General features: G+C 47.3%; 1 pseudogene; it reads left to right on the forward strand.

Moving 5' to 3' along the window:
• Positions 1-4369: 4369 nt before the first annotated feature.
• LOC143798230 (E3 SUMO-protein ligase KIAA1586 pseudogene) overlaps positions 4370-22447 on the forward strand; it is a 39807-nt pseudogene continuing 21729 nt past the window's right edge.

Consider the following 22447-nt stretch of genomic DNA (forward strand, 5'->3'; position numbering starts at 1 on the left):
GACATGCGTTTTGTCACTGGCTTCTTCCTGGGGATGTGTTATTGTAGCCATAGTAGGCCCAGAAGTAGGGGATAGGACAGACTAGAAAGTACATAAAAAGCGATTCTCCTCGAATGCAACATTCCGACCCGAAGTTTCAAAGGCTCAGAAACTAAAAGAACGGCTTCAGATGGGTTTCAGGGTAACCTCTCCAACAGACCTTATGCTCTGGAATTTCCCACTTTTTTAGGGCAGGAGCGGAGTAAATGTTCGGGACTCCTGCAATAGAAGCACCTTCCCTCGGCACGACGGACCTCCTGATGATGCTTGGCCAGCTTCACCTAGTTGATTTGCATTGACTCAGAGAAGGGTGCCAAAGCAGAGATCTGCGACATGATTAGCCTTTGAAAGGTAGGAGCCAAGCGCACAAGTCTTCTCTCGTGGGTCACTTATTTAGAGTGTTACTGAAACCTGATGTCGATCTGAGTTGCCATGGACACCAAGTTGTCCAGCAAAATGGGTATATCTCGACCAGCCAACTTGTCTTTAATTTTCTGGGAAGGACCTCCCAAAAGGTGGCCACTAGCACCTCGTTGTTCAAGGCGAGCTCTGAGAACAAGGTACTGTTCCACTGTGAGGTTTCCCTTCTGCAATATGAGGAAGGAGGATGCTGTAGAGAAGACTAGGCTCATCAAATATCTTGCGGTAGGTGCAGCGCCCCAGAGTCCTGGTCGTTGCAGTACTGATGCTCCGCCGCTAAGGGGGGCTATGGTACGTCTGATGGCACTGAAGGAGTTCACCTGACCAGGTATCACAGACACCAATACACTTCACAGTCTGACCTCCAGGGGGAGCTAAGGGTGCTATGTATTAGGCCACTCCTCACAATCTGGTAAAATTGGGGGTTAGAGAGGAAGTTAGGGAGAAGCTGACTGGGTTGGAACCAGGCAACATCCTGTGGCAGAGGGTGTTGCAGGGGAAGATTCAGGGAGGCCCCTGTCAGGGGTGGGATCCTGACAGAGGCCTAGCGAACAGAAAGAACGTTACGGGACCGCGCCTGCACTTCATCGCGGCGGTACCCCAAGAAAGGACAAGAAGCGAGGTTTATAGTGCTGAGTGAGAAACGAGATCAACGCAACAAGGAGAAACACCAGTAGGAGTCGTGCTGTAAGACGAGGCAACATCCTACTGAGGCGCGTAGCCGGTGGCCGGAACGCCGAGGAAGTATTGAGCTCCAGGCCTTACTTCAAACCTACGGCAGGACAGTCAGTTATAGGCGGGCTGTCTCACCCAACATCACCTAAGCAGACACAGGGGGCAACATCTGGAGAGGGGCGACTCTAGGGTCCCGGAAGACCTCCGAGCCTACCCGTCATACGGGTGCGTCCTAGCCATATCATCTGGGGGACGAAACAGAACATCATAATCGAGTTGTGAGGGAACTTCAGAAACAGACACAACAGTTGTGAGGACTATCCCGTAAGCACAGCAGGGAAGGACTACAACACACAAGCGCTAGAAGGTAGGCACAGATTTCCACCTGCAAAGGGAACTCTGGAGGTGCCATCGGACCGGCTGGACTCACGCAGCCCGGTTAACCGTATTCCGGACTGAGGATCCGGAAGCCTTCAGTAAAGAGGTAAAGAGACTGCAACCTGGTGTCCTTGTGATTTACTGCGACCGGCACCACACCACAACAGCATCACCCTCCACCTTCATTGGACGCCCCTCAGCAGGGTCACGGGCCGGGTCTAGCCACCGTGACAACCCCAGAACTGAGACAGAGAGGCCCGGTACCGGGTACCCCTCGGCCCTGCGGCAGTGGGGGCGCTCCATAGGCCTCAAGAAACAACCGGAGGCTGGAAACTACAGGATCCCCTCTCTCCCATAAGGGATTGAGCCATGACAGAGCTTCTCCACTAAGGTAGGACATGATGAATGTCACTTTGATCCAATCTGAGGCGAACTGATGTGCAAAGAGCTCAAAGGGAATTGGTTACTGAACCCTCAGCATAGGGCACAATTACCATGACAGCGCGAGAAACACCGCTTCTGATCTGCGGTAAAATTCTCACCACTGGTCAGACAACCACGGCTCCCACGCTGTCAAAAGAAAGTGTAAGCGCGCAGCTGTGATTGTAGGTATAAAGTTTACCTCCAGTCACTGGTGGCAACTGATGGGAGTATTCATCATCCGGCTCTTGCGCTGAAAATAAATAATAATAATAAAAAATTTTACTAAAACGGCTTAGGTTTCCCTGTATTTTTTATAACCAGCCAGGCCAACCTGCAATGCTCAACTGTCAGCTTTAGTAAGGCTGGTTATCAATAATAGAGTGGTCCCCATGCCACACTTTTTCATTACTTAAATAAATAATTTAAAAAAACATTGTGAGGTCCCCCAAATTTTTGACAACCAGACAAGCTAAAGCAGACAGCTGGGGGCTGGTATTCTCAGGCTGGTAAGGGGCCATGGATATTGGCCTCCCCCAGCCTAAAAATAGCAGCCCCCAGCCACCCAGAAAAGTCACATTTATTAGATGCACCAATTCTGGCGCTTTGCCAGGCTTTTCCCACTTGCCTTGTACCGTTGGAAAGTGGGGTTCATATTTGTGGGGTTGGTGTCATCTTTGTATTGTCAGGTGACATCAAGCCCACGGATTAGTACTGGAGAGGCGTCTATAAGACACCTATCCATTAGTAATCCTATAGTTATATGGTAAATAAAGACACAGCCATAATAATAATAAAACAAAACACTTTTCCATTTTTATTTAAAAGCAACAAACACAGTTATACTCACCTAATGGCTAATTTCATTGAATCCCTCGTGTCTTGTAATAAAACAAAAAATTAAAACAACAATTTCTCTCAACTGTCCTTCGTTCTGTCCACGTTATCCATGTTTAAGGATAAACTGTTTTCAACCTGGATAGGGCCAAAATGCGACCATCCAGACTGAGAACCACTGGTGAATGAGCTGCTGCTGTGTCAGTGACTAGCGGTGTTGTCATTGAGGTTACTGCTGGTCACTGAGGCTGCGTTCCCAGGTGGGCTGAACTATGGTGACCTCGGTGAGATTGCCGCTAGCACGATGAGAAAGTCTCACAGTGCAGAGGTGAGTTCACTGCGGTTGAAAACTGTTTTTCCCCCAGACATGGATTACGGCGTGGGACAGAACGAGGGACACTTGGGGGATATTGTTGTTTTTTTATTTTTGTTTTATTACAGAAGATGAGGGCTTCGGTGGAATGGGCATTAGTTGAGTATAACTGTGTTTGTTACTTTTAAATAAAAAAGTAAAAGTGTGTTTTGTTTTATTTCAAATTAAGTACTTTATACTTGCTGTGTCTTCATTAGGATTAGTAATGGATAGGTGTCTTATAGATGCCTCTCCATTACTAATCGGTGAGCTAATAGATGAGCCTTTTTGGGTGGCTGTGGGGTGCTATTTTTAGGCTGGGTGGACCAATATCAGTGGTCCCTTACCAGCTTGAGAATACGGGCCTCCGACTGTTTGCTTTAGCTTCGCTGCTGGTCAGAGATTTTAAAAATTAAATTTGGCGTGGGGACCCCTCTACTCTTGATACCCAGCCTTGCTGAAACTGACAGCGGAGGCTGGTTATCAAAAATACAGGGGAATCCAAATTATTAAATTATTTCTTTACAGTGCAGGAGCCGGCTGATGAATACTTCCGTTAGCCTCCCTGCTCTCACTATTATTAGTGGCAGCAGGTGTCGTCTGATGGGAGCAGTAGTCTCATCAGCCGACACCAATGACCAGAGGTAAACTTTATACCTCTGATCATAGCTGTGCACTCACGCTGTCATTTGACTGAGTGGGAACCTCGGCTGTCTGACTGGCGGTGATAATTTTACCGCCAAAGAGAAGTTGTGTTTGCCATGATGTCATGCCCATGTTCGGGCCCCCCATTCAAGCGGGGTCTGGGTTCGGGTCCGGGTACTGTTCTGGTACCAAAAACCGAACTTTTTGTAACTGTTCGGCCGAACTTGCTGCACAAGAACATCCAGTTGTCCGCCCATCTCTACACCTGACTCTTCACTAGAGCCCCTGATGGTTGGGCTAGACTTGGCTCCAGATGTACACAAGGTGTTTACATCAGGACAGACCAAGGACACATGACAGCTGACCCTCAAGGGACAGGAAGTGGGAACGGCAGGTTCTGGTGTGAACGGCTGGTAAACAGGCAGGCAATGGCAGGTGCAAACTGGTATACAGACAGGCACTGACAGGTGCAGGCTGGTATACAGTTAGCCATGGCAGGTGCAGGTTGGTAAGGATGGTATACAGGTGAGCACGCGAGGTGCAAATTGGTATGCAGGTGGTCACTAGCGAGCGCAGGCTGGTACATCTGATAAACAGATGAGCATGGCAAGTGCAGACTGGTACGGCTGGTATACACGTGAGCACAGGCAGATACAGGTAAGTACAGGCAGGTACTAGAAGACAAACTTAGAACGGGGGACCTGAGAACCAGCAAGCATGCAGCAAGCAGAGTATACCCATTGCTCAGGCACCTCCCAAGAGAGAGAGCGCGAGTACCCTAAGTACAGTGCCCAGGGATCTACCGTGCGCAGACCCTGAAAGGCAGCAGGAACAGTAGGAGGAGGAGTGGGATGGGGGCCGCGGCACTGAGAACGTTGGTGGTCTTGTTGGGGGAGGGAGGAAGCGTGCAGAGACGCTGACACTAAAGTAACTCTAAACTAGAAATTAAACTATAATTGTACAAATAATACATGTGGAAATTAACTATTGTTGACAATATTAAAGAAACTCATTTGGAATCTACTTCACAGCCACCACATAGACAAAGGGAACTGCATGATAAATCAGATTTTAATACATTTACATAAAACAGAAGGCTTTTTGCACTTGCATCGAATCAGTTCTCTTGTTTCTGATCAGCAGGTTCTTGAGTAATCGATTTGTTTGTCAAGTTTCTCGACACCTGTGTGGTACCCAGCCACACAGTTCCAAACTGGGTACTTGTGATATGTAGAGCTTTACCCCACACATGGCCTGCCTGATATATGACTGTTAGGACATTTTGTTGAAGTGCATCAAATGTTGGTGGTATGTTGTCCAAGTCTTTTCTTTGAGCAAACAGTATAAGCCACATTTTGTTCACACTTGTCCCTTGACTACATCGGTCATACAGTAAAATGACATATGTTTCAATGGATGGCATCGCAGCTTTGAACTGCTCAACTGATCTGTAGTGGTGGGCCAACCTGATCAGTAAAGTTTGTGGTCTGTACCAAACACCTAGTGTCCGTACACGGACCCTCAACACTGACTTCTTCAGGAGGTCCGTGTTACTGTTCGAGTTCGGCAGCTCAAATATCGGCTCTTTCCCACACTGTCATCTGTGTAATAACCCAGGAAACACAGGTGGCTCTTTCCAGCGGTAAGTTGATTACCGCCAGTCAGAGAGCTGCGCCTCCCATGTTGTCATCTGGCAGCATGTGAGCTAGCAGCTGTGACCAGCAGTAAAAAGGTTACCATTGGTTGCAGGCGTCAAATGATGACAATACTAATCTTATCAGCATACACCTGCTGTCACTGATGGCACTGAGAGCAGGTAAAGCTAATGATGTGTGTTCATCAGCCGGCGCCTTCATTATAAATAAATAAATTTAAAAAATTACGTGGAGGTCGCTTCTATTCTTGATAACCAGCGCATACAAAACCAACAGCTGTGCAATGCAACCCCCAGCTGTCAGCTTTATCATGGCTGGTTATCAAGAAAAGAGGGGTCCCATGCTGTTTTTTTTTTACATTTATTTAAATACATTTTTAAAATGTTGTGGGGGTCCTCCCCCATTTTGACAACCAGCCATGCTAAAGCAGACAGCTGGGGCCTGGTATTCTCAGATTAGGAAGGTGCCATGGATATTGGCTCTCCCCAGCCTAATAATATCACCCTGCAGCTGCCCCACAAAAGGCGCATCTATTAGATGCGCCAGTTCTGGTGCTTTGCCAGGCTTTTCTCACTTGCCCTGGTGCGGTGGCAAGTAGGATAATAGTTGTGGTGTTGATGTCCGCTGACACCAATCCCAGGGGTTAGTAATGGAGAGGCGTTTATAACACTCCCCCAATATTAACCCTATGGTAAGATAGAAAAAGAAAAAAACAGCCAGAATCTAAAGCTCTTTAATTGAAATAAAAATAAAAAAGCAAAGTTATACTCACCTTTATGCCTAATCCACCTCAAGCCCATGTCCTCTGTAAAAAAACAGAAAATAATAAACAACCATATTCTTCACCCACCTGTCCGATGTAAAGATAATCCTCAGATGCCCATGTCTTCTGTAAAATGCCAAAAATAATAAATCAGCATATTCCTCACCTGTCCGACGAGGAGATAATCCAGTCTAGCTCTGCTACATATTCGTGAGGAATATGTTTGTTTATTATTTTTGGTCTTTTACAGGAGACTTGGGTATTAATGGATTGGGCAAAAAGGTGAATATAACTGTGCATTTTTAATTTCAAATAAATAAATAAGTCAGTGTCTTTATTTAAAATGAAGGATTTTATTATTATTCTATGTTTATTTCAAATCTTAGCATGTTGTTAGTAATGGGGGTGTCTTATAGATGCCTGACCATTACTATCCCCTGGGCTTTATGTCAGCTGACAATACAAAGCCGACATTAACCCCAACCCTATTATTCCACTTGCCACCAGCACAAGGCAAGTGGAAAGAGTGAGGCTAAGCGCCAGATTTGGCGCATTTTATGGATGCTCCATTTCTGGGGCAACTGAGGGCTGATGTTTTCAGTCTGGGAGGGAAAGCTGACGGCTGGGAACTGTTGTTAATATTCTGGGAATGGACCAATATCCATAAAGATTCCCAGGCTTTTAATATCGGCTCACAGCTGTTTGCTTAGCCTTTACTGGTTACTATGGAAGAGACCTTCCCCAAAAAATTACGTGGGGCCACCCTAAATTCAATAACTAGCAAAGGCTAAACAGGCAGCGATGGGCTGACATTAATAGCCAAGGAAGGGGTCATGGTTAGGGTTGAGCGAAACGGGTCGATCATTTTCAAAAGTCGCCGACTTTTGGCTAAGTCGGCGTCTCATGAAACCCGATCCGACCCCTGTGCTTGTCGGCCATGCGGTACGCGACTTTCGCGCCAAAGTCGCGTTTCAATGACGCGAAAAGCGCCATTTCTCAGCCAATGAAGGTGAACGCAGAGTGTGGGCAGCGTGATGACATAGATCCTGGTCCCCACCATCTTAGAGAAGGGCATTGCAGTGATTGGCTTGCTGTCTGCGGCGTCACAGGGGCTATAAAGGGGCGTTCCCGCCGACCGCCATCTTACTGCTGCTGATCTGAGCTTAGGGACAGGTTGCTGCCGCTTCATCAGAAGCAGGGAGAGCGTTAGGCAGGGTCCACTAACCACCAAACCGCTTGTGCTGCAGCGATTTCCACTGTCCAACACCACCTTCGGTGTGCAGGAACAGTGGAAGCTATTTTTTTTTTTTTTTCCCCTCAGCGCTGTAGCTCATTGGGCTGCCCTAGAAGGCTCCGTGATAGCTGTATTGCTGTGTGTACGCCACTGTGGAAACCAACTGCTTTTTTCAAAGCACATATCCTCTTGTTCCTTCCTTTCTGCACAGCTATCTTTTTTGTTTGTCCACACTTTTTATTTAATTTGTGCATCAGTCCACTCCTATTGCTGCCTGCCATACCTGGCTTACATTACTGCAGGGAGATAGTAATTGTAGGACAGTTTTTTTTTTTTTTTTGTTTTTTTTTTGTGGGAGATTAAGATTGGCATTTCTGCTACAGTGCCATCCCTGTGTGTGCCATCTCTCACTGAGTGGGCCATAGAAAGCCTATTTATTTTTTCCGTGATTTGTGTTCTAAAATCTACCTCAACACAGAAACACTACATCAATCAGTGGGAGAAAAATATTGGCCTCAGTCAGGGCTTGTGTGCCACTGCTGTGTGTGCGCTATCTCTCATTCAGTGGGCTATAGCAAGCCTATATTTTTTTTTTTTTTTTTTTTTTAATATTATTTGGTTTCAAAAGTCTCCCTGAAAAAAAAAAAAAACCTAAAAAAACAGTGGGAGAGTAATATTGCCCTTTCAGCTTGTGTGCCAGTCTTGACTCCTGGGTGTGCCACCTCTCTCCCTCTCATTCAGTGGGCCATAGAAAGCCTATTTATTTTTTTTTTTAAATATTATTGGGTTTCTAAAGTCTCCCTGAAAAAAACAAAAAATACATAAAAAAACAGTGGGAGAGTAATATTGCCCTTTCAGCTTGTGTGCCAGTCTTGACTCCTGGGTGTGCCACCTCTCTCCCTCTCATTCAGTGGGCCATAGAAAGCCTTTTTTTTTTTTGGTTTTTTTAATATTATTTGGTTTCTAAAGTCTCCCTGAAAAAAACAAAAAAAACATAAAAAACAGTGGGAGAGTAATATTGCCCTTTCAGCTTGTGCGCCAGTCTTGACTCCTGGTTGTGCCACCTCTCTCTCTCTAATTGTGGGCCATAGAAAGCCTTTTTTTTTTTTTAAAATATTATTGGGTTTCTAAAGTCTCCCTGAAAAAACAAAAAATACATAAAAAAACAGTGGGAGAGTAATATTGCCCTTTCAGCTTGTGTGCCAGTCTTGACTCCTGGGTGTGCCACCTCTCTCCCTTTCATTCAGTGGGCCATAGAAAGCCTATTTATTTTTTCCGTGATTTGTGTTCTAAATTCTACCTCAACACAAAAACACTACATCAATCAGTGGGAGAAAAATATTGGCCTCAGTCAGGGCTTGTGTGCCACTGCTGTGTGTGCTATCTCTCATTCAGTGGGCTATAGCAAGCCTATTTTTTTTTTTTTTTTTTTTTTTTTTTAATATTATTTGGTTTCTAAAGTCTCCCTGAAAAAAAAAAAAAACCTAAAAAAACAGTGGGAGAGTAATATTGCCCTTTCAGCTTGTGTGCCAGTCTTGACTCCTGGGTGTGCCACCTCTCTCCCTCTCATTCAGTGGGCCATAGAAAGCCTATTTATTTTTTTTTTTAAATATTATTGGGTTTCTAAAGTCTCCCTGAAAAAACAAAAAATACATAAAAAAACAGTGGGAGAGTAATATTGCCCTTTCAGCTTGTGTGCCAGTCTTGACTCCTGGGTGTGCCACCTCTCTCCCTTTCATTCAGTGGGCCATAGAAAGCCTATTTTTTTTTTTTTTAATATTATTTGGTTTCTAATTCTCCCTGAAAAAAAAAAAAAAACCTAAAAAAACAGTGGGAGAGTAATATTGCCCTTTCAGCTTGTGTGCCAGTCTTGACTCCTGGGTGTGCCACCTCTCTCCCTCTCATTCAGTGGGCCATAGAAAGCCTATTTATTTTTTTTTTTAAATATTATTGGGTTTCTAAAGTCTCCCTGAAAAAACAAAAAATACATAAAAAAACAGTGGGAGAGTAATATTGCCCTTTCAGCTTGTGTGCCAGTCTTGACTCCTGGGTGTGCCACCTCTCTCCCTTTCATTCAGTGGGCCATAGAAAGCCTATTTTTTTTTTTTTTTTAATATTATTTGGTTTCTAATTCTCCCTGAAAAAAAAAAAAAAACCTAAAAAAACAGTGGGAGAGTAATATTGCCCTTTCAGCTTGTGTGCCAGTCTTGACTCCTGGGTGTGTCACCTCTCTCCCTCTCATTCAGTGGGCCATAGAAAGCCTATTTATTTTTTTTTTTAAATATTATTGGGTTTCTAAAGTCTCCCTGAAAAAACAAAAAATACATAAAAAAACAGTGGGAGAGTAATATTGCCCTTTCAGCTTGTGTGCCAGTCTTGACTCCTGGGTGTGTCACCTCTCTCCCTCTCATTCAGTGGGCCATAGAAAGCCTATTTATTTTTTTTTTTAAATATTATTGGGTTTCTAAAGTCTCCCTGAAAAAACAAAAAATACATAAAAAAACAGTGGGAGAGTAATATTGCCCTTTCAGCTTGTGTGCCAGTCTTGACTCCTGGGTGTGCCACCTCTCTCCCTCTCATTCAGTGGGCCATAGAAAGCCTTTTTTTTTTTTGGTTTTTTTAATATTATTTGGTTTCTAAAGTCTCCCTGAAAAAAACAAAAAAAACATAAAAAACAGTGGGAGAGTAATATTGCCCTTTCAGCTTGTGCGCCAGTCTTGACTCCTGGTTGTGCCACCTCTCTCTCTCTAATTGTGGGCCATAGAAAGCCTTTTTTTTTTTTTTTTTTAATATTATTTGGTTTCTAAAGTCTCCCTGAGAAAAAAAAATAAATAAATTAGGTGGGAGATTAATATTGACATTAGTGCTTGAGTGACAGTCCTGCGTGTGTGTCATCTCTGTGATTTTGTGCCACAGAAAACAGAGTGTGTAACATTGTGCCTGATTTTCCTTGTGGTCTCACCAACCTGTTAAGGGATATTGAAATCATACTGAAGTTATAGCTCACCGTGTAAGTTGTTTGATAGCAACAAATAAAGTTACTTTGGTTAAGATTTTAAAACAATGAGGAAGTCTGGTGCAAGAGGTCGTCGTGGGCGTTCATTGTCAGCTGGTAATGATGGTAGTGGTAGTGGAGCATCAGGTGGTCGTGGGGATAAAAATATTCCACCTAAGTCTGGAGCTGTGGAGCCAGTTTCGTCGTCAGGCTACACAAGGCCTCGAACGCTCTCTTTTCTGGGAGTAGGAAAACCGCTTTTAAAGGCGGAGCAGCAACAGCAAGTTTTGGCTTACATTGCAGACTCAGCCTCTAGCTCTTTTGCCTCCTCTTCCGAAACTGGTAAATGTAAAAGCAGCGCGTCGCTTGTGGATGTTCACGGTCAGGGACAAGTCGCTTCCTTGTCCTCCTCAGCAAAAACTACAACAAGAGAGAAGGATGCAGCAGGCGACACAACGGGTCACTCCATGGAGCTCTTTACACATACCGTCCCTGGCTTAGAAAGTGAAACATTTAACAGGCCATGCCCATTACAAGTATATTCTGACATGGAGTGCACTGATGCACAGCCACAGCCAGAGTACTATGCTGCTCCTTTGACTCAGACCACCACATTGCCCTCTCAGGGTACAGATCCACAATCAGACCCTGATGAGACTATGTTGCCCCGCCACGAACGCTATACCACCGACCGACACAGTGACACAGACGAAGTTGCACACGAGCTCGAAGAGGAGGTAATAGATGACCCAGTTATTGACCCCGATTGGCAGCCATTGGGGGAACAGGGTGCAGGCGGCAGTAGTTCAGAAGCGGAGGTGGAGGAGGGGCCGCAGCAGGCATCAACATCGCAACAGGTTCCATCTGCCGGGCCCGTATCTGGACCAAAACGCGTGTCAAAGCCAAAACCTGTTGGAGCACAGCGTTGCCATCCGGTTAAAGCTCAGTCTGCAATCCCTGAAAAGGGATCAGAGTCTAGGAAGAGTGCAGTCTGGCATTTTTTTAAACAACATCCAACTGATCAGCGCAAAGTCATCTGTCAAAAATGTTCAACTAGCTTAAGCAGAGGTCAGAATCTGAAAAGTCTAAATACTAGTTGCATGCATAGACACTTAACCACCATGCATTCTCAAGCCTGGACTAACTACCAAACGTCCCTCAAGGTTGTAGCACCCTCGGCCAATGAAGCTAGTCAGCAACGCAACATCCCTTCCGTCACTGTAAGGCCACCATTTTCCGCACCACCGGCAGTATCTGTGCAGGTTTCTTTGCCAGCCAAAAGCAGTCAGGGTCAGGGAATCACCAGTTTTGTAGGAGGAAATATTGCATGTAGGGCACCGGCGGAAACAATACCGTCTCCAACCGTCTCTCAGTCTGCCATGTCCACCGGCACACCCGAAAGTTCCACGATCTACAGCTCTCCAGTCCAGCTCACCCTACATGAGACTCTGGTTAGAAAAAGGAAGTACTTATCCTCGCATCCGCGTACACAGGGTTTTAACGCCCACATAGCTAGACTAATCTCGTTAGAGATGATGCCCTACCGGTTAGTTGAAAGCGAAGCTTTCAAAGCCCTGATGGAGTACGCTGAACCACGATACGAGCTACCCAGTCGACACTTTTTTTCCAGAAAAGCCATCCCAGCCCTGCACCAGCATGTTAAACAGCGCATCGTCCATGCACTCAGGCAATCTGTGAGTACAAAGGTGCACCTGACTACAGATGCATGGACCAGTAGGCATGGCCAGGGACGTTATGTGTCCATCACGGCACACTGGGTGAATGTGGTGGATGCAGGGTCCACAGGCGACATCAATTTAGGGACAGTTGTGCCTAGCCCACGGTCTAGGAAACAGTTGGCTGTAGGCGTTCGCACCCCCTCCTCCTCCTCCTCGTCCTCCTGCAGAAGCTACAGCTCTTCCACAGAACGCAGTCGGCCAACCACTCCATCGGCAGATGACACTGTTGCACACCAGTTGTCCCATTATGGGCCAGCTACTGCCAAGCGTCAGCAGGCTGTATTGGCTATGAAGTGTTTGGGCGACAACAGACACACCGCGGAAGTTCTGTCCGAGTTCTTGCAACAAGAAACGCAGTCGTGGCTGGGCACAGTAGATCTTGAGGCAGGCAAGGTAGTGAGTGATAACGGAAGGAATTTCATGGCTGCCATCTCCCTTTCCCAACTGAAACACATTCCTTGCCTGGCTCACACCTTAAACCTGGTGGTGCAGTGCTTATTGAAAACTTATCCTGGGTTCTCCGACCTGCTCCTCAAAGTGCGTGCACTTTGCTCACATATCCGACGTTCGCCTGTACACGCCAGCCGTATGCAGACCTATCAGCGGTCTTTGAACCTTCCCCAGCATCGCCTAATCATAGACGTTGCAACAAGGTGGAACTCAACACTGCACATGCTTCAGAGACTGTGCGAACAGAGGCGTGCTGTTATTTATTTGTGGGAGGATACACGGGCAGGCAGTAGGATGGCAGACATGGAGTTGTCAGGTGTGCAGTGGTCGAAGATACAAGACATGTGTCAAGTCCTTCAGTGTTTTGAGGAATGCACACGGCTGGTTAGTGCAGACAACGCCGTAATAAGCATGAGCATCCCCCTAATGCGTCTGCTGATGCAAAGTTTGACGCACATAAAGGAGCAGGCGTCTGCACCAGAGGAAGAGGGAAGCCTTGATGACAGTCAGCCATTGTCTGGTCAGGGCAGTGTACAGGACGAGGTAGCGGGCGAAGAGGAGGTGGAGGACGAGGAGGATGATGGGGATGAGTATATTTTTAATGCGGAAACTTTCACGGGGGCACAGGAAATTGGTTGCGTGTCACGGCCGGGTTCTGGTTTTTTGAGGGACACAAGTGACGTAGATTTGCCTGCAACTGCCCCTCAACCAATCACAACCGGAGATTTGACAAGTGGAACTTTGGCCCACATGGCGGATTATGCCTTACGTATCCTACAAAGGGACACACGCATTACGAAAATGATGAACGATGACGATTACTGGTTGGCCTGCCTCCTTGATCCACGCTATAAAGGCAAATTGCAAAATATTATGCCACATGAGAACTTGGAACTAATATTAGCAACCAAACAATCAACTCTTGTTGACCGTTTGCTTCAGGCATTCCCAGCACACAGCGCACGTGATCGTTCTCACACGAGCTCCAGGGGGCAGCAGACTAGGAGTGTTAGGGGTGCACACATCAGAAGTGGCGTTGGACAGAGGGGTTTTCTGACCAGGTTGTGGAGTGATTTTGCTATGACCGCAGACAGGACAGGTACTGCTGCATCAATTGAAAGTGACAGGAGACAACATTTGTCCAGTATGGTTACTAACTATTTTTCATCCCTTATCGATGTTCTCCCTCAACCGTCATTCCCATTTGATTACTGGGCCTCCAAATTAGACACCTGGCCAGAATTGGCAGAATATGCATTGCAGGAGCTTGCTTGCCCGGCAGCAAGTGTCCTATCAGAAAGAGTATTCAGTGCTGCAGGGTCAATATTAACCGAAAAAAGGACTCGTCTGGCTACCCAAAATGTTGACGATCTAACATTCATTAAAATGAACCACAACTGGATTTCAAAATCTTTTGCCCCACCTTGCCCGGCCGACACCTAGCTTTCCTATGAAAAGCTCTTGCCTGTGAATTACTTTTCTAATGTCTAATTTGCTGCTGCAGATTGTACAGCATACGACATGTTTACACCTCCCTAAATGGCCAAACTCCCCACACGGGGCCGTGGTATCGCGACTTGGCGCAAGCACCCGTGAGACTGCTGTTTGTCTGAAGAGGTGGGTGTGCTCGCTTTTGGTTGACGGCATTGCTACTGGGTCCCTCATAGTACAATGTAGTGTCTCTGGCGGTGGTGGTGCGCACCCAACGTCAGACACACCGTTGTAACATGAGTGGCCCTGGGGCGGTCCCGCCGGCCTCAAGAGAGTTCCCCCCTACCCCAGCTCAAACTGGGCTCTACTACGTGCAAAATTATGTCGCACAGCTCCACCAATCTTTAGTCTATTCGCTGACATCATTCAATGTCTGGCACTGACAATACAAATTTGTAGACATCTATGATGCAACTTAAAGTAGTCTGTGTCTGTGTCCTATATTGGCACCATTAAATAGTTACTGCCAAATTACTATGTCAGAAACACAGCAGATGAGCCCACCCCTGTACCTAAGTATGCCATCTTTTTTTTTGTTTTGGTTGTTTTGCGAGACATTAACATCTATTTATATTTTGGGAGTACTGGGACAGACACTCCTTGCACTACTCCTCCACTCAGCACCAAGCTGCCTGCCCGTGTATCCATGTAACCGCTGTAAAACTGCCATGAGCCTATTGTTTGTTATTTTAGGCCTTTGATAGCCTGTCTGCGGTCCCTACTCCTCCACTGACCACCAAGCTGCCTGCCCGTGTATCCATGTAACCGCTGTAAAACTGCCATGAGCCTATTGTTTGTTATTTTAGGCCTTTGAAGCCTTTCTGCGCTCCCTCCTTCCACTAGTCCTCCACTGACCAGACCACTGCTGCCCGTGTACCCCTGGAACCAATTTTAAAGTGCCTACAGCCAGCCCATTTTATTGTGTTAGGCCTTCGAAGCCTGTCTGCGGTCCCTCCTTCCACTAGGCCTCCACTGACCAGACCACTGCTGCCCGTGTACCCCTGGAACCAATTTTAAAGTGCCTACAGCCAGCCCATTTTATTGTGTTAGGCCTTCGAAGCCTGTCTGCGGTCCATACTTCCACTAGTCCTCCACTGACCAGACCACTGCTGCCCGTGTACCCCTGGAACCAATTTTAAAGTGCCTACAGCCAGCCCATTTTATTGTGTTAGGCCTTCGAAGCCTGTCTGCGGTCCATACTTCCACTAGTCCTCCACTGACCAGACCACTGCTGCCCGTGTACCCCTGGAACCAATTTTAAAGTGCCTACAGCCAGCCCATTTTATTGTGTTAGGCCTTCGAAGCCTGTCTGCGGTCCATACTTCCACTAGGCCTCCACTGACCAGACCACTGCTGCCCGTGTACCCCTGGAACCAATTTTAAAGTGCCTACAGCCAGCCCATTTTATTGTGTTAGGCCTTCGAAGCCTGTCTGCGGTCCATACTTCCACTAGTCCTCCACTGACCAGACCACTGCTGCCCGTGTACCCCTGGAACCAATTTTAAAGTGCCTACAGCCAGCCCATTTTATTGTGTTAGGCCTTCGAAGCCTGTCTGCGGTCCATACTTCCACTAGGCCTCCACTGACCAGACCACTGCTGCCCGTGTACCCCTGGAACCAATTTTAAAGTGCCTACAGCCAGCCCATTTTATTGTGTTAGGCCTTCGAAGCCTGTCTGCGGTCCCTCCTTCCACTAGGCCTCCACTGACCAGACCACTGCTGCCCGTGTACCCCTGGAACCAATTTTAAAGTGCCTACAGCCAGCCCATTTTATTGTGTTAGGCCTTCGAAGCCTGTCTGCGGTCCATACTTCCACTAGTCCTCCACTGACCAGACCACTGCTGCCCGTGTACCCCTGGAACCAATTTTAAAGTGCCTACAGCCAGCCCATTTTATTGTGTTAGGCCTTCGAAGCCTGTCTGCGGTCCATACTTCCACTAGGCCTCCACTGACCAGACCACTGCTGCCCGTGTACCCCTGGAACCAATTTTAAAGTGCCTACAGCCAGCCCATTTTATTGTGTTAGGCCTTCGAAGCCTGTCTGCGGTCCATACTTCCACTAGTCCTCCACTGACCAGACCACTGCTGCCCGTGTACCCCTGGAACCAATTTTAAAGTGCCTACAGCCAGCCCATTTTATTGTGTTAGGCCTTCGAAGCCTGTCTGCGGTCCATACTTCCACTAGGCCTCCACTGACCAGACCACTGCTGCCCGTGTACCCCTGGAACCAATTTTAAAGTGCCTACAGCCAGCCCATTTTATTGTGTTAGGCCTTCGAAGCCTGTCTGCGGTCCCTCCTTCCACTAGGCCTCCACTGACCAGACCACTGCTGCCCGTGTACCCCTGGAACCAATTTTAAAGTGCCTACAGCCAGCCCATTTTATTGTGTTAGGCCTTCGAAGCCTGTCTGCGGTCCATACTTCCACTAGTCCTCCACTGACCAGACCACTGCTGCCCGTGTACCCCTGGAACCAATTTTAAAGTGCCTACAGCCAGCCCATTTTATTGTGTTAGGCCTTCGAAGCCTGTCTGCGGTCCATACTTCCACTAGGCCTCCACTGACCAGACCACTGCTGCCCGTGTACCCCTGGAACCAATTTTAAAGTGCCTACAGCCAGCCCATTTTATTGTGTTAGGCCTTCGAAGCCTGTCTGCGGTCCCTCCTTCCACTAGGCCTCCACTGACCAGACCACTGCTGCCCGTGTACCCCTGGAACCAATTTTAAAGTGCCTACAGCCAGCCCATTTTATTGTGTTAGGCCTTCGAAGCCTGTCTGCGGTCCATACTTCCACTAGGCCTCCACTGACCAGACCACTGCTGCCCGTGTACCCCTGGAACCAATTTTAAAGTGCCTACAGCCAGCCCATTTTATTGTGTTAGGCCTTCGAAGCCTGTCTGCGGTCCCTCCTTCCACTAGGCCTCCACTGACCAGACCACTGCTGCCCGTGTACCCCTGGAACCAATTTTAAAGTGCCTACAGCCAGCCCATTTTATTGTGTTAGGCCTTCGAAGCCTGTCTGCGGTCCATACTTCCACTAGTCCTCCACTGACCAGACCACTGCTGCCCGTGTACCCCTGGAACCAATTTTAAAGTGCCTACAGCCAGCCCATTTTATTGTGTTAGGCCTTCGAAGCCTGTCTGCGGTCCATACTTCCACTAGGCCTCCACTGACCAGACCACTGCTGCCCGTGTACCCCTGGAACCAATTTTAAAGTGCCTACAGCCAGCCCATTTTATTGTGTTAGGCCTTCGAAGCCTGTCTGCGGTCCCTCCTTCCACTAGGCCTCCACTGACCAGACCACTGCTGCCCGTGTACCCCTGGAACCAATTTTAAAGTGCCTACAGCCAGCCCATTTTATTGTGTTAGGCCTTCGAAGCCTGTCTGCGGTCCATACTTCCACTAGGCCTCCACTGACCAGACCACTGCTGCCCGTGTACCCCTGGAACCAATTTTAAAGTGCCTACAGCCAGCCCATTTTATTGTGTTAGGCCTTCGAAGCCTGTCTGCGGTCCATACTTCCACTAGGCCTCCACTGACCAGACCACTGCTGCCCGTGTACCCCTGGAACCAATTTTAAAGTGCCTACAGCCAGCCCATTTTATTGTGTTAGGCCTTCGAAGCCTGTCTGCGGTCCCTCCTTCCACTAGGCCTCCACTGACCAGACCACTGCTGCCCGTGTACCCCTGGAACCAATTTTAAAGTGCCTACAGCCAGCCCATTTTATTGTGTTAGGCCTTCGAAGCCTGTCTGCGGTCCATACTTTAAATACTCCTCCACTCAGCACCAAGCTGCCTGCCCGTGTATCCATGTAACCGCTGTAAAACTGCCATGAGCCTATTGTTTGTTATGTTAGGCCTTTGATAGCCTGTCTGCGGTCCCTACTTTAAATACTCCTCCACTCACCACCACCAAGCTGCCTGCCCGTGTATCCATGTAACCGCTGTGAAACTGCCATGAGCCTATTGTTTTTTTATGTTAGGCCTTTGATAGCCTGTCTGCGGTCCCTACTTTAAATACTCCTCCACTCACCACCACCAAGCTGCCTGCCCGTGTATCCATGTAACCGCTGTAAAACTGCCATGAGCCTATTGTTTGTTATTTTAGGCCTTTGATAGCCTGTCTGCGGTCCCTACTCCTCCACTGACCACCAAGCTGCCTGCCCGTGTATCCATGTAACCGCTGTAAAACTGCCATGAGCCTATTGTTTGTTATTTTAGGCCTTTGAAGCCTTTCTGCGCTCCCTCCTTCCACTAGTCCTCCACTGACCAGACCACTGCTGCCCGTGTACCCCTGGAACCAATTTTAAAGTGCCTACAGCCAGCCCATTTTATTGTGTTAGGCCTTCGAAGCCTGTCTGCGGTCCCTCCTTCCACTAGGCCTCCACTGACCAGACCACTGCTGCCCGTGTACCCCTGGAACCAATTTTAAAGTGCCTACAGCCAGCCCATTTTATTGTGTTAGGCCTTCGAAGCCTGTCTGCGGTCCATACTTCCACTAGTCCTCCACTGACCAGACCACTGCTGCCCGTGTACCCCTGGAACCAATTTTAAAGTGCCTACAGCCAGCCCATTTTATTGTGTTAGGCCTTCGAAGCCTGTCTGCGGTCCATACTTCCACTAGGCCTCCACTGACCAGACCACTGCTGCCCGTGTACCCCTGGAACCAATTTTAAAGTGCCTACAGCCAGCCCATTTTATTGTGTTAGGCCTTCGAAGCCTGTCTGCGGTCCATACTTCCACTAGGCCTCCACTGACCAGACCACTGCTGCCCGTGTACCCCTGGAACCAATTTTAAAGTGCCTACAGCCAGCCCATTTTATTGTGTTAGGCCTTCGAAGCCTGTCTGCGGTCCATACTTTAAATACTCCTCCACTCACCACCAAGCTGCCTGCCCGTGTATCCATGTAACCGCTGTAAAACTGCCATGAGCCTATTGTTTGTTATGTTAGGCCTTTGATAGCCTGTCTGCGGTCCTTACTTTAAATACTCCTCCACTCACCACCTAGCTGCCTGTGTATCCATGTAACCGATGTAAAACTGCCATGACTGCCTACTGTTTGTTATTTTAGGCCTTTGATAGCCTGTCTGCGGCCCCTACTTGCAATACTCCTCCACTGACCACAATGCTGCCTGGAGTGCCTGCCTGTGTATCCATGTAACCGATGTAAAACTGCCATGACTGCCTACTGTTTGTTATTTTAGGCCTTTGATAGCCTGTCTGCGGCCCCTACTTGCAATACTCCTCCACTGAGCACAATGCTGCCTGGAGTGCCTGCCTGTGTATCCATGTAACCGATGTAAAACTGCCATGACTGCCTACTGTTTGTTATTTTAGGCCTTTGATAGCCTGTCTGCAGCCCCTACTTGCAATACTCCTCCACTGACCACACCAATGCTGCCCGTGTACCCCTGGAACCTATTTAAAAGTTCATAGAGCCTAGTTATATATTTTATTTACTATTAATAAGGCCATGATGGACTACGCTGTACCACGCTACAAGCTAACCAGTCGACACTTCTTTTGCGAGAAAAGCCATCCCAACCCTCCACCAGCATGTAGAAGACCGCATTGTCCATGCACTCTGGCAATCTGTGAGTACAAAGGTGCACCTGACAACAGACGCATGGACCTGTAGGCATGGCCACGGAAGATTACGTGTCCATTACGGCGCAATGGGTTAATGTGGTGGATGCATGGTCCACAGGGGACAGCCTACTAAGTCTGTCTGCAGTCCCTAATTCAAATTGTCCTCCACTGTCTAAATCGGAACTTCCACCTTCTGGCTTTCGGCCTATAGTATCAGAAATTAAACTGCATTTGGCCTTCAACTTTGGTTAGGGCCTACTAACGGCTTCTGCCCCTCCCTGGTGTTGCCCTCAACTAAATAAAGCTGAGCTTCAACCTTCCGGCTCTCATTATGTGGTTTTAAAAAAAAAAATGGTGGTTAGGGCCTACTAACGGCTTCTGCCCCTCCCTGGTGTTGCCCTCAACTAAATAAAGCTGAGCTTCAACCTTCCGGCTCTCATTATGTGGTTTTAAAAAAAAAAATGGTGGTTAGGGCCTACTAACGGCTTCTGCCCCTCCCTGGTGTTGTCCTCAACTAAATAAAGCTGAGCTTCAACCTTCCGGCTCTCATTATGTGGTTTTAAAAAAAAAAATGGTGGTTAGGGCCTACTAACGGCTTCTGCCCCTCCCTGGTGTTGTCCTCAACTAAATAAAGCTGAGCTTCAACCTTCCGGCTCTCATTATGTGGTTTTAAAAAAAAAAATGGTGGTTAGGGCCTACTAACGGCTTCTGCCCCTCCCTGGTGTTGTCCTCAACTAAATAAAGCTGAGCTTCAACCTTCCGGCTCTCATTAAGTGGTTTTAAAAAAAAAATGGTGGTTAGGGCCTACTAACGGCTTCTGCCCCTCCCTGGTGTTGTCCTCAACTAAATAAAGCTGAGCTTCAACCTTCCGGCTCTCATTATGTGGTTTTAAAAAAAAAAATGGTGGTTAGGGCCTACTAACGGCTTCTGCCCCTCCCTGGTGTTGTCCTCAACTAAATAAAGCTGAGCTTCAACCTTCCGGCTCTCATTATGTGGTTTTAAAAAAAAAAATGGTGGTTAGGGCCTACTAACGGCTTCTGCCCCTCCCTGGTGTTGTCCTCAACTAAATAAAGCTGAGCTTCAACCTTCCGGCTCTCATTAAGTGGTTTTAAAAAAAAAATGGTGGTTAGGGCCTACTAACGGCTTCTGCCCCTCCCTGGTGTTGTCCTCAACTAAATAAAGCTGAGCTTCAACCTTCCGGCTCTCATTATGTGGTTTTAAAAAAAAAAATGGTGGTTAGGGCCTACTAACGGCTTCTGCCCCTCCCTGGTGTTGTCCTCAACTAAATAAAGCTGAGCTTCAACCTTCCGGCTCTCATTATGTGGTTTTAAAAAAAAAAATGGTGGTTAGGGCCTACTAACGGCTTCTGCCCCTCCCTGGTGTTGTCCTCAACTAAATAAAGCTGAGCTTCAACCTTCCGGCTCTCATTATGTGGTTTTAAAAAAAAAAAAAATGGTGGTTAGGGCCTACTAACGGCTTCTGCCCCTCCCTGGTGTTGTCCTCAACTAAATAAAGCTGAGCTTCAACCTTCCGGCTCTCATTAAGTGGTTTTAAAAAAAAAATGGTGGTTAGGGCCTACTAACGGCTTCTGCCCCTCCCTGGTGTTGTCCTCAACTAAATAAAGCTGAGCTTCAACCTTCCGGCTCTCATTATGTGGTTTTAAAAAAAAAATGGTGGTTAGGGCCTACTAACGGCTTCTGCCCCTCCCTGGTGTTGTCCTCAACTAAATAAAGCTGAGCTTCAACCTTCCGGCTCTCATTATGTGGTTTTAAAAAAAAAAATGGTGGTTAGGGCCTACTAACGGCTTCTGCCCCTCCCTGGTGTTGTCCTCAACTAAATAAAGCTGAGCTTCAACCTTCCGGCTCTCATTATGTGGTTTTAAAAAAAAAAAAAATGGTGGTTAGGGCCTACTAACGGCTTCTGCCCCTCCCTGGTGTTGTCCTCAACTAAATAAAGCTGAGCTTCAACCTTCCGGCTCTCATTAAGTGGTTTTAAAAAAAAAATGGTGGTTAGGGCCTACTAACGGCTTCTGCCCCTCCCTGGTGTTGTCCTCAACTAAATAAAGCTGAGCTTCAACCTTCCGGCTCTCATTATGTGGTTTTAAAAAAAAAATGGTGGTTAGGGCCTACTAACGGCTTCTGCCCCTCCCTGGTGTTGTCCTCAACTAAATAAAGCTGAGCTTCAACCTTCCGGCTCTCATTAAGTGGTTTTAAAAAAAAAAAAAATGGTGGTTAGGGCCTACTAACGGCTTCTGCCCCTCCCTGGTGTTGCCCTCAACTAAATAAAGCTGAGCTTCAACCTTCTGCTCCAAATTACCATTTTAAAAAATGCAATAGGCTTTTCCGGCCTACTAAAGGTGTCTGCCCCTCCCTGGTGTTGTCCTCAACTGAACAAAGCTGAGCTTCCACATTCTGGCTTTCGCCCTATACTATCAGATATTAAACTGCATTTGGCCTACTAGTGTGGTTAGGCCCTTGAAACAGTGTCTGCTGCTCTTGGGTTTGCTACTCCACTGAACAAAGCAATGCCGCCTGTTTAGTCCTGTTACCAATTTTGAACTGCATGTAGCCTACTTTATTCTTTGGCCCTATATCTGTTTCCTCCTCATCCTGCCCATTGCCCAGCCACTGCTAAATGAGTCTGCTGGTACATTGACCTAGACCACTACATTCCCCTTGTACTCTACACAGCCAGAATCTGTCCCTGCTGAAAGTAAGGTTCCCCTTCCCGCATGTTATACCACCTTACACAGGGACAAAGAGGAAG

This window comes from Ranitomeya variabilis, chromosome 1 (assembly GCF_051348905.1).
Source record: "Ranitomeya variabilis isolate aRanVar5 chromosome 1, aRanVar5.hap1, whole genome shotgun sequence".
Lineage (NCBI taxonomy): Eukaryota > Metazoa > Chordata > Amphibia > Anura > Dendrobatidae > Ranitomeya > Ranitomeya variabilis.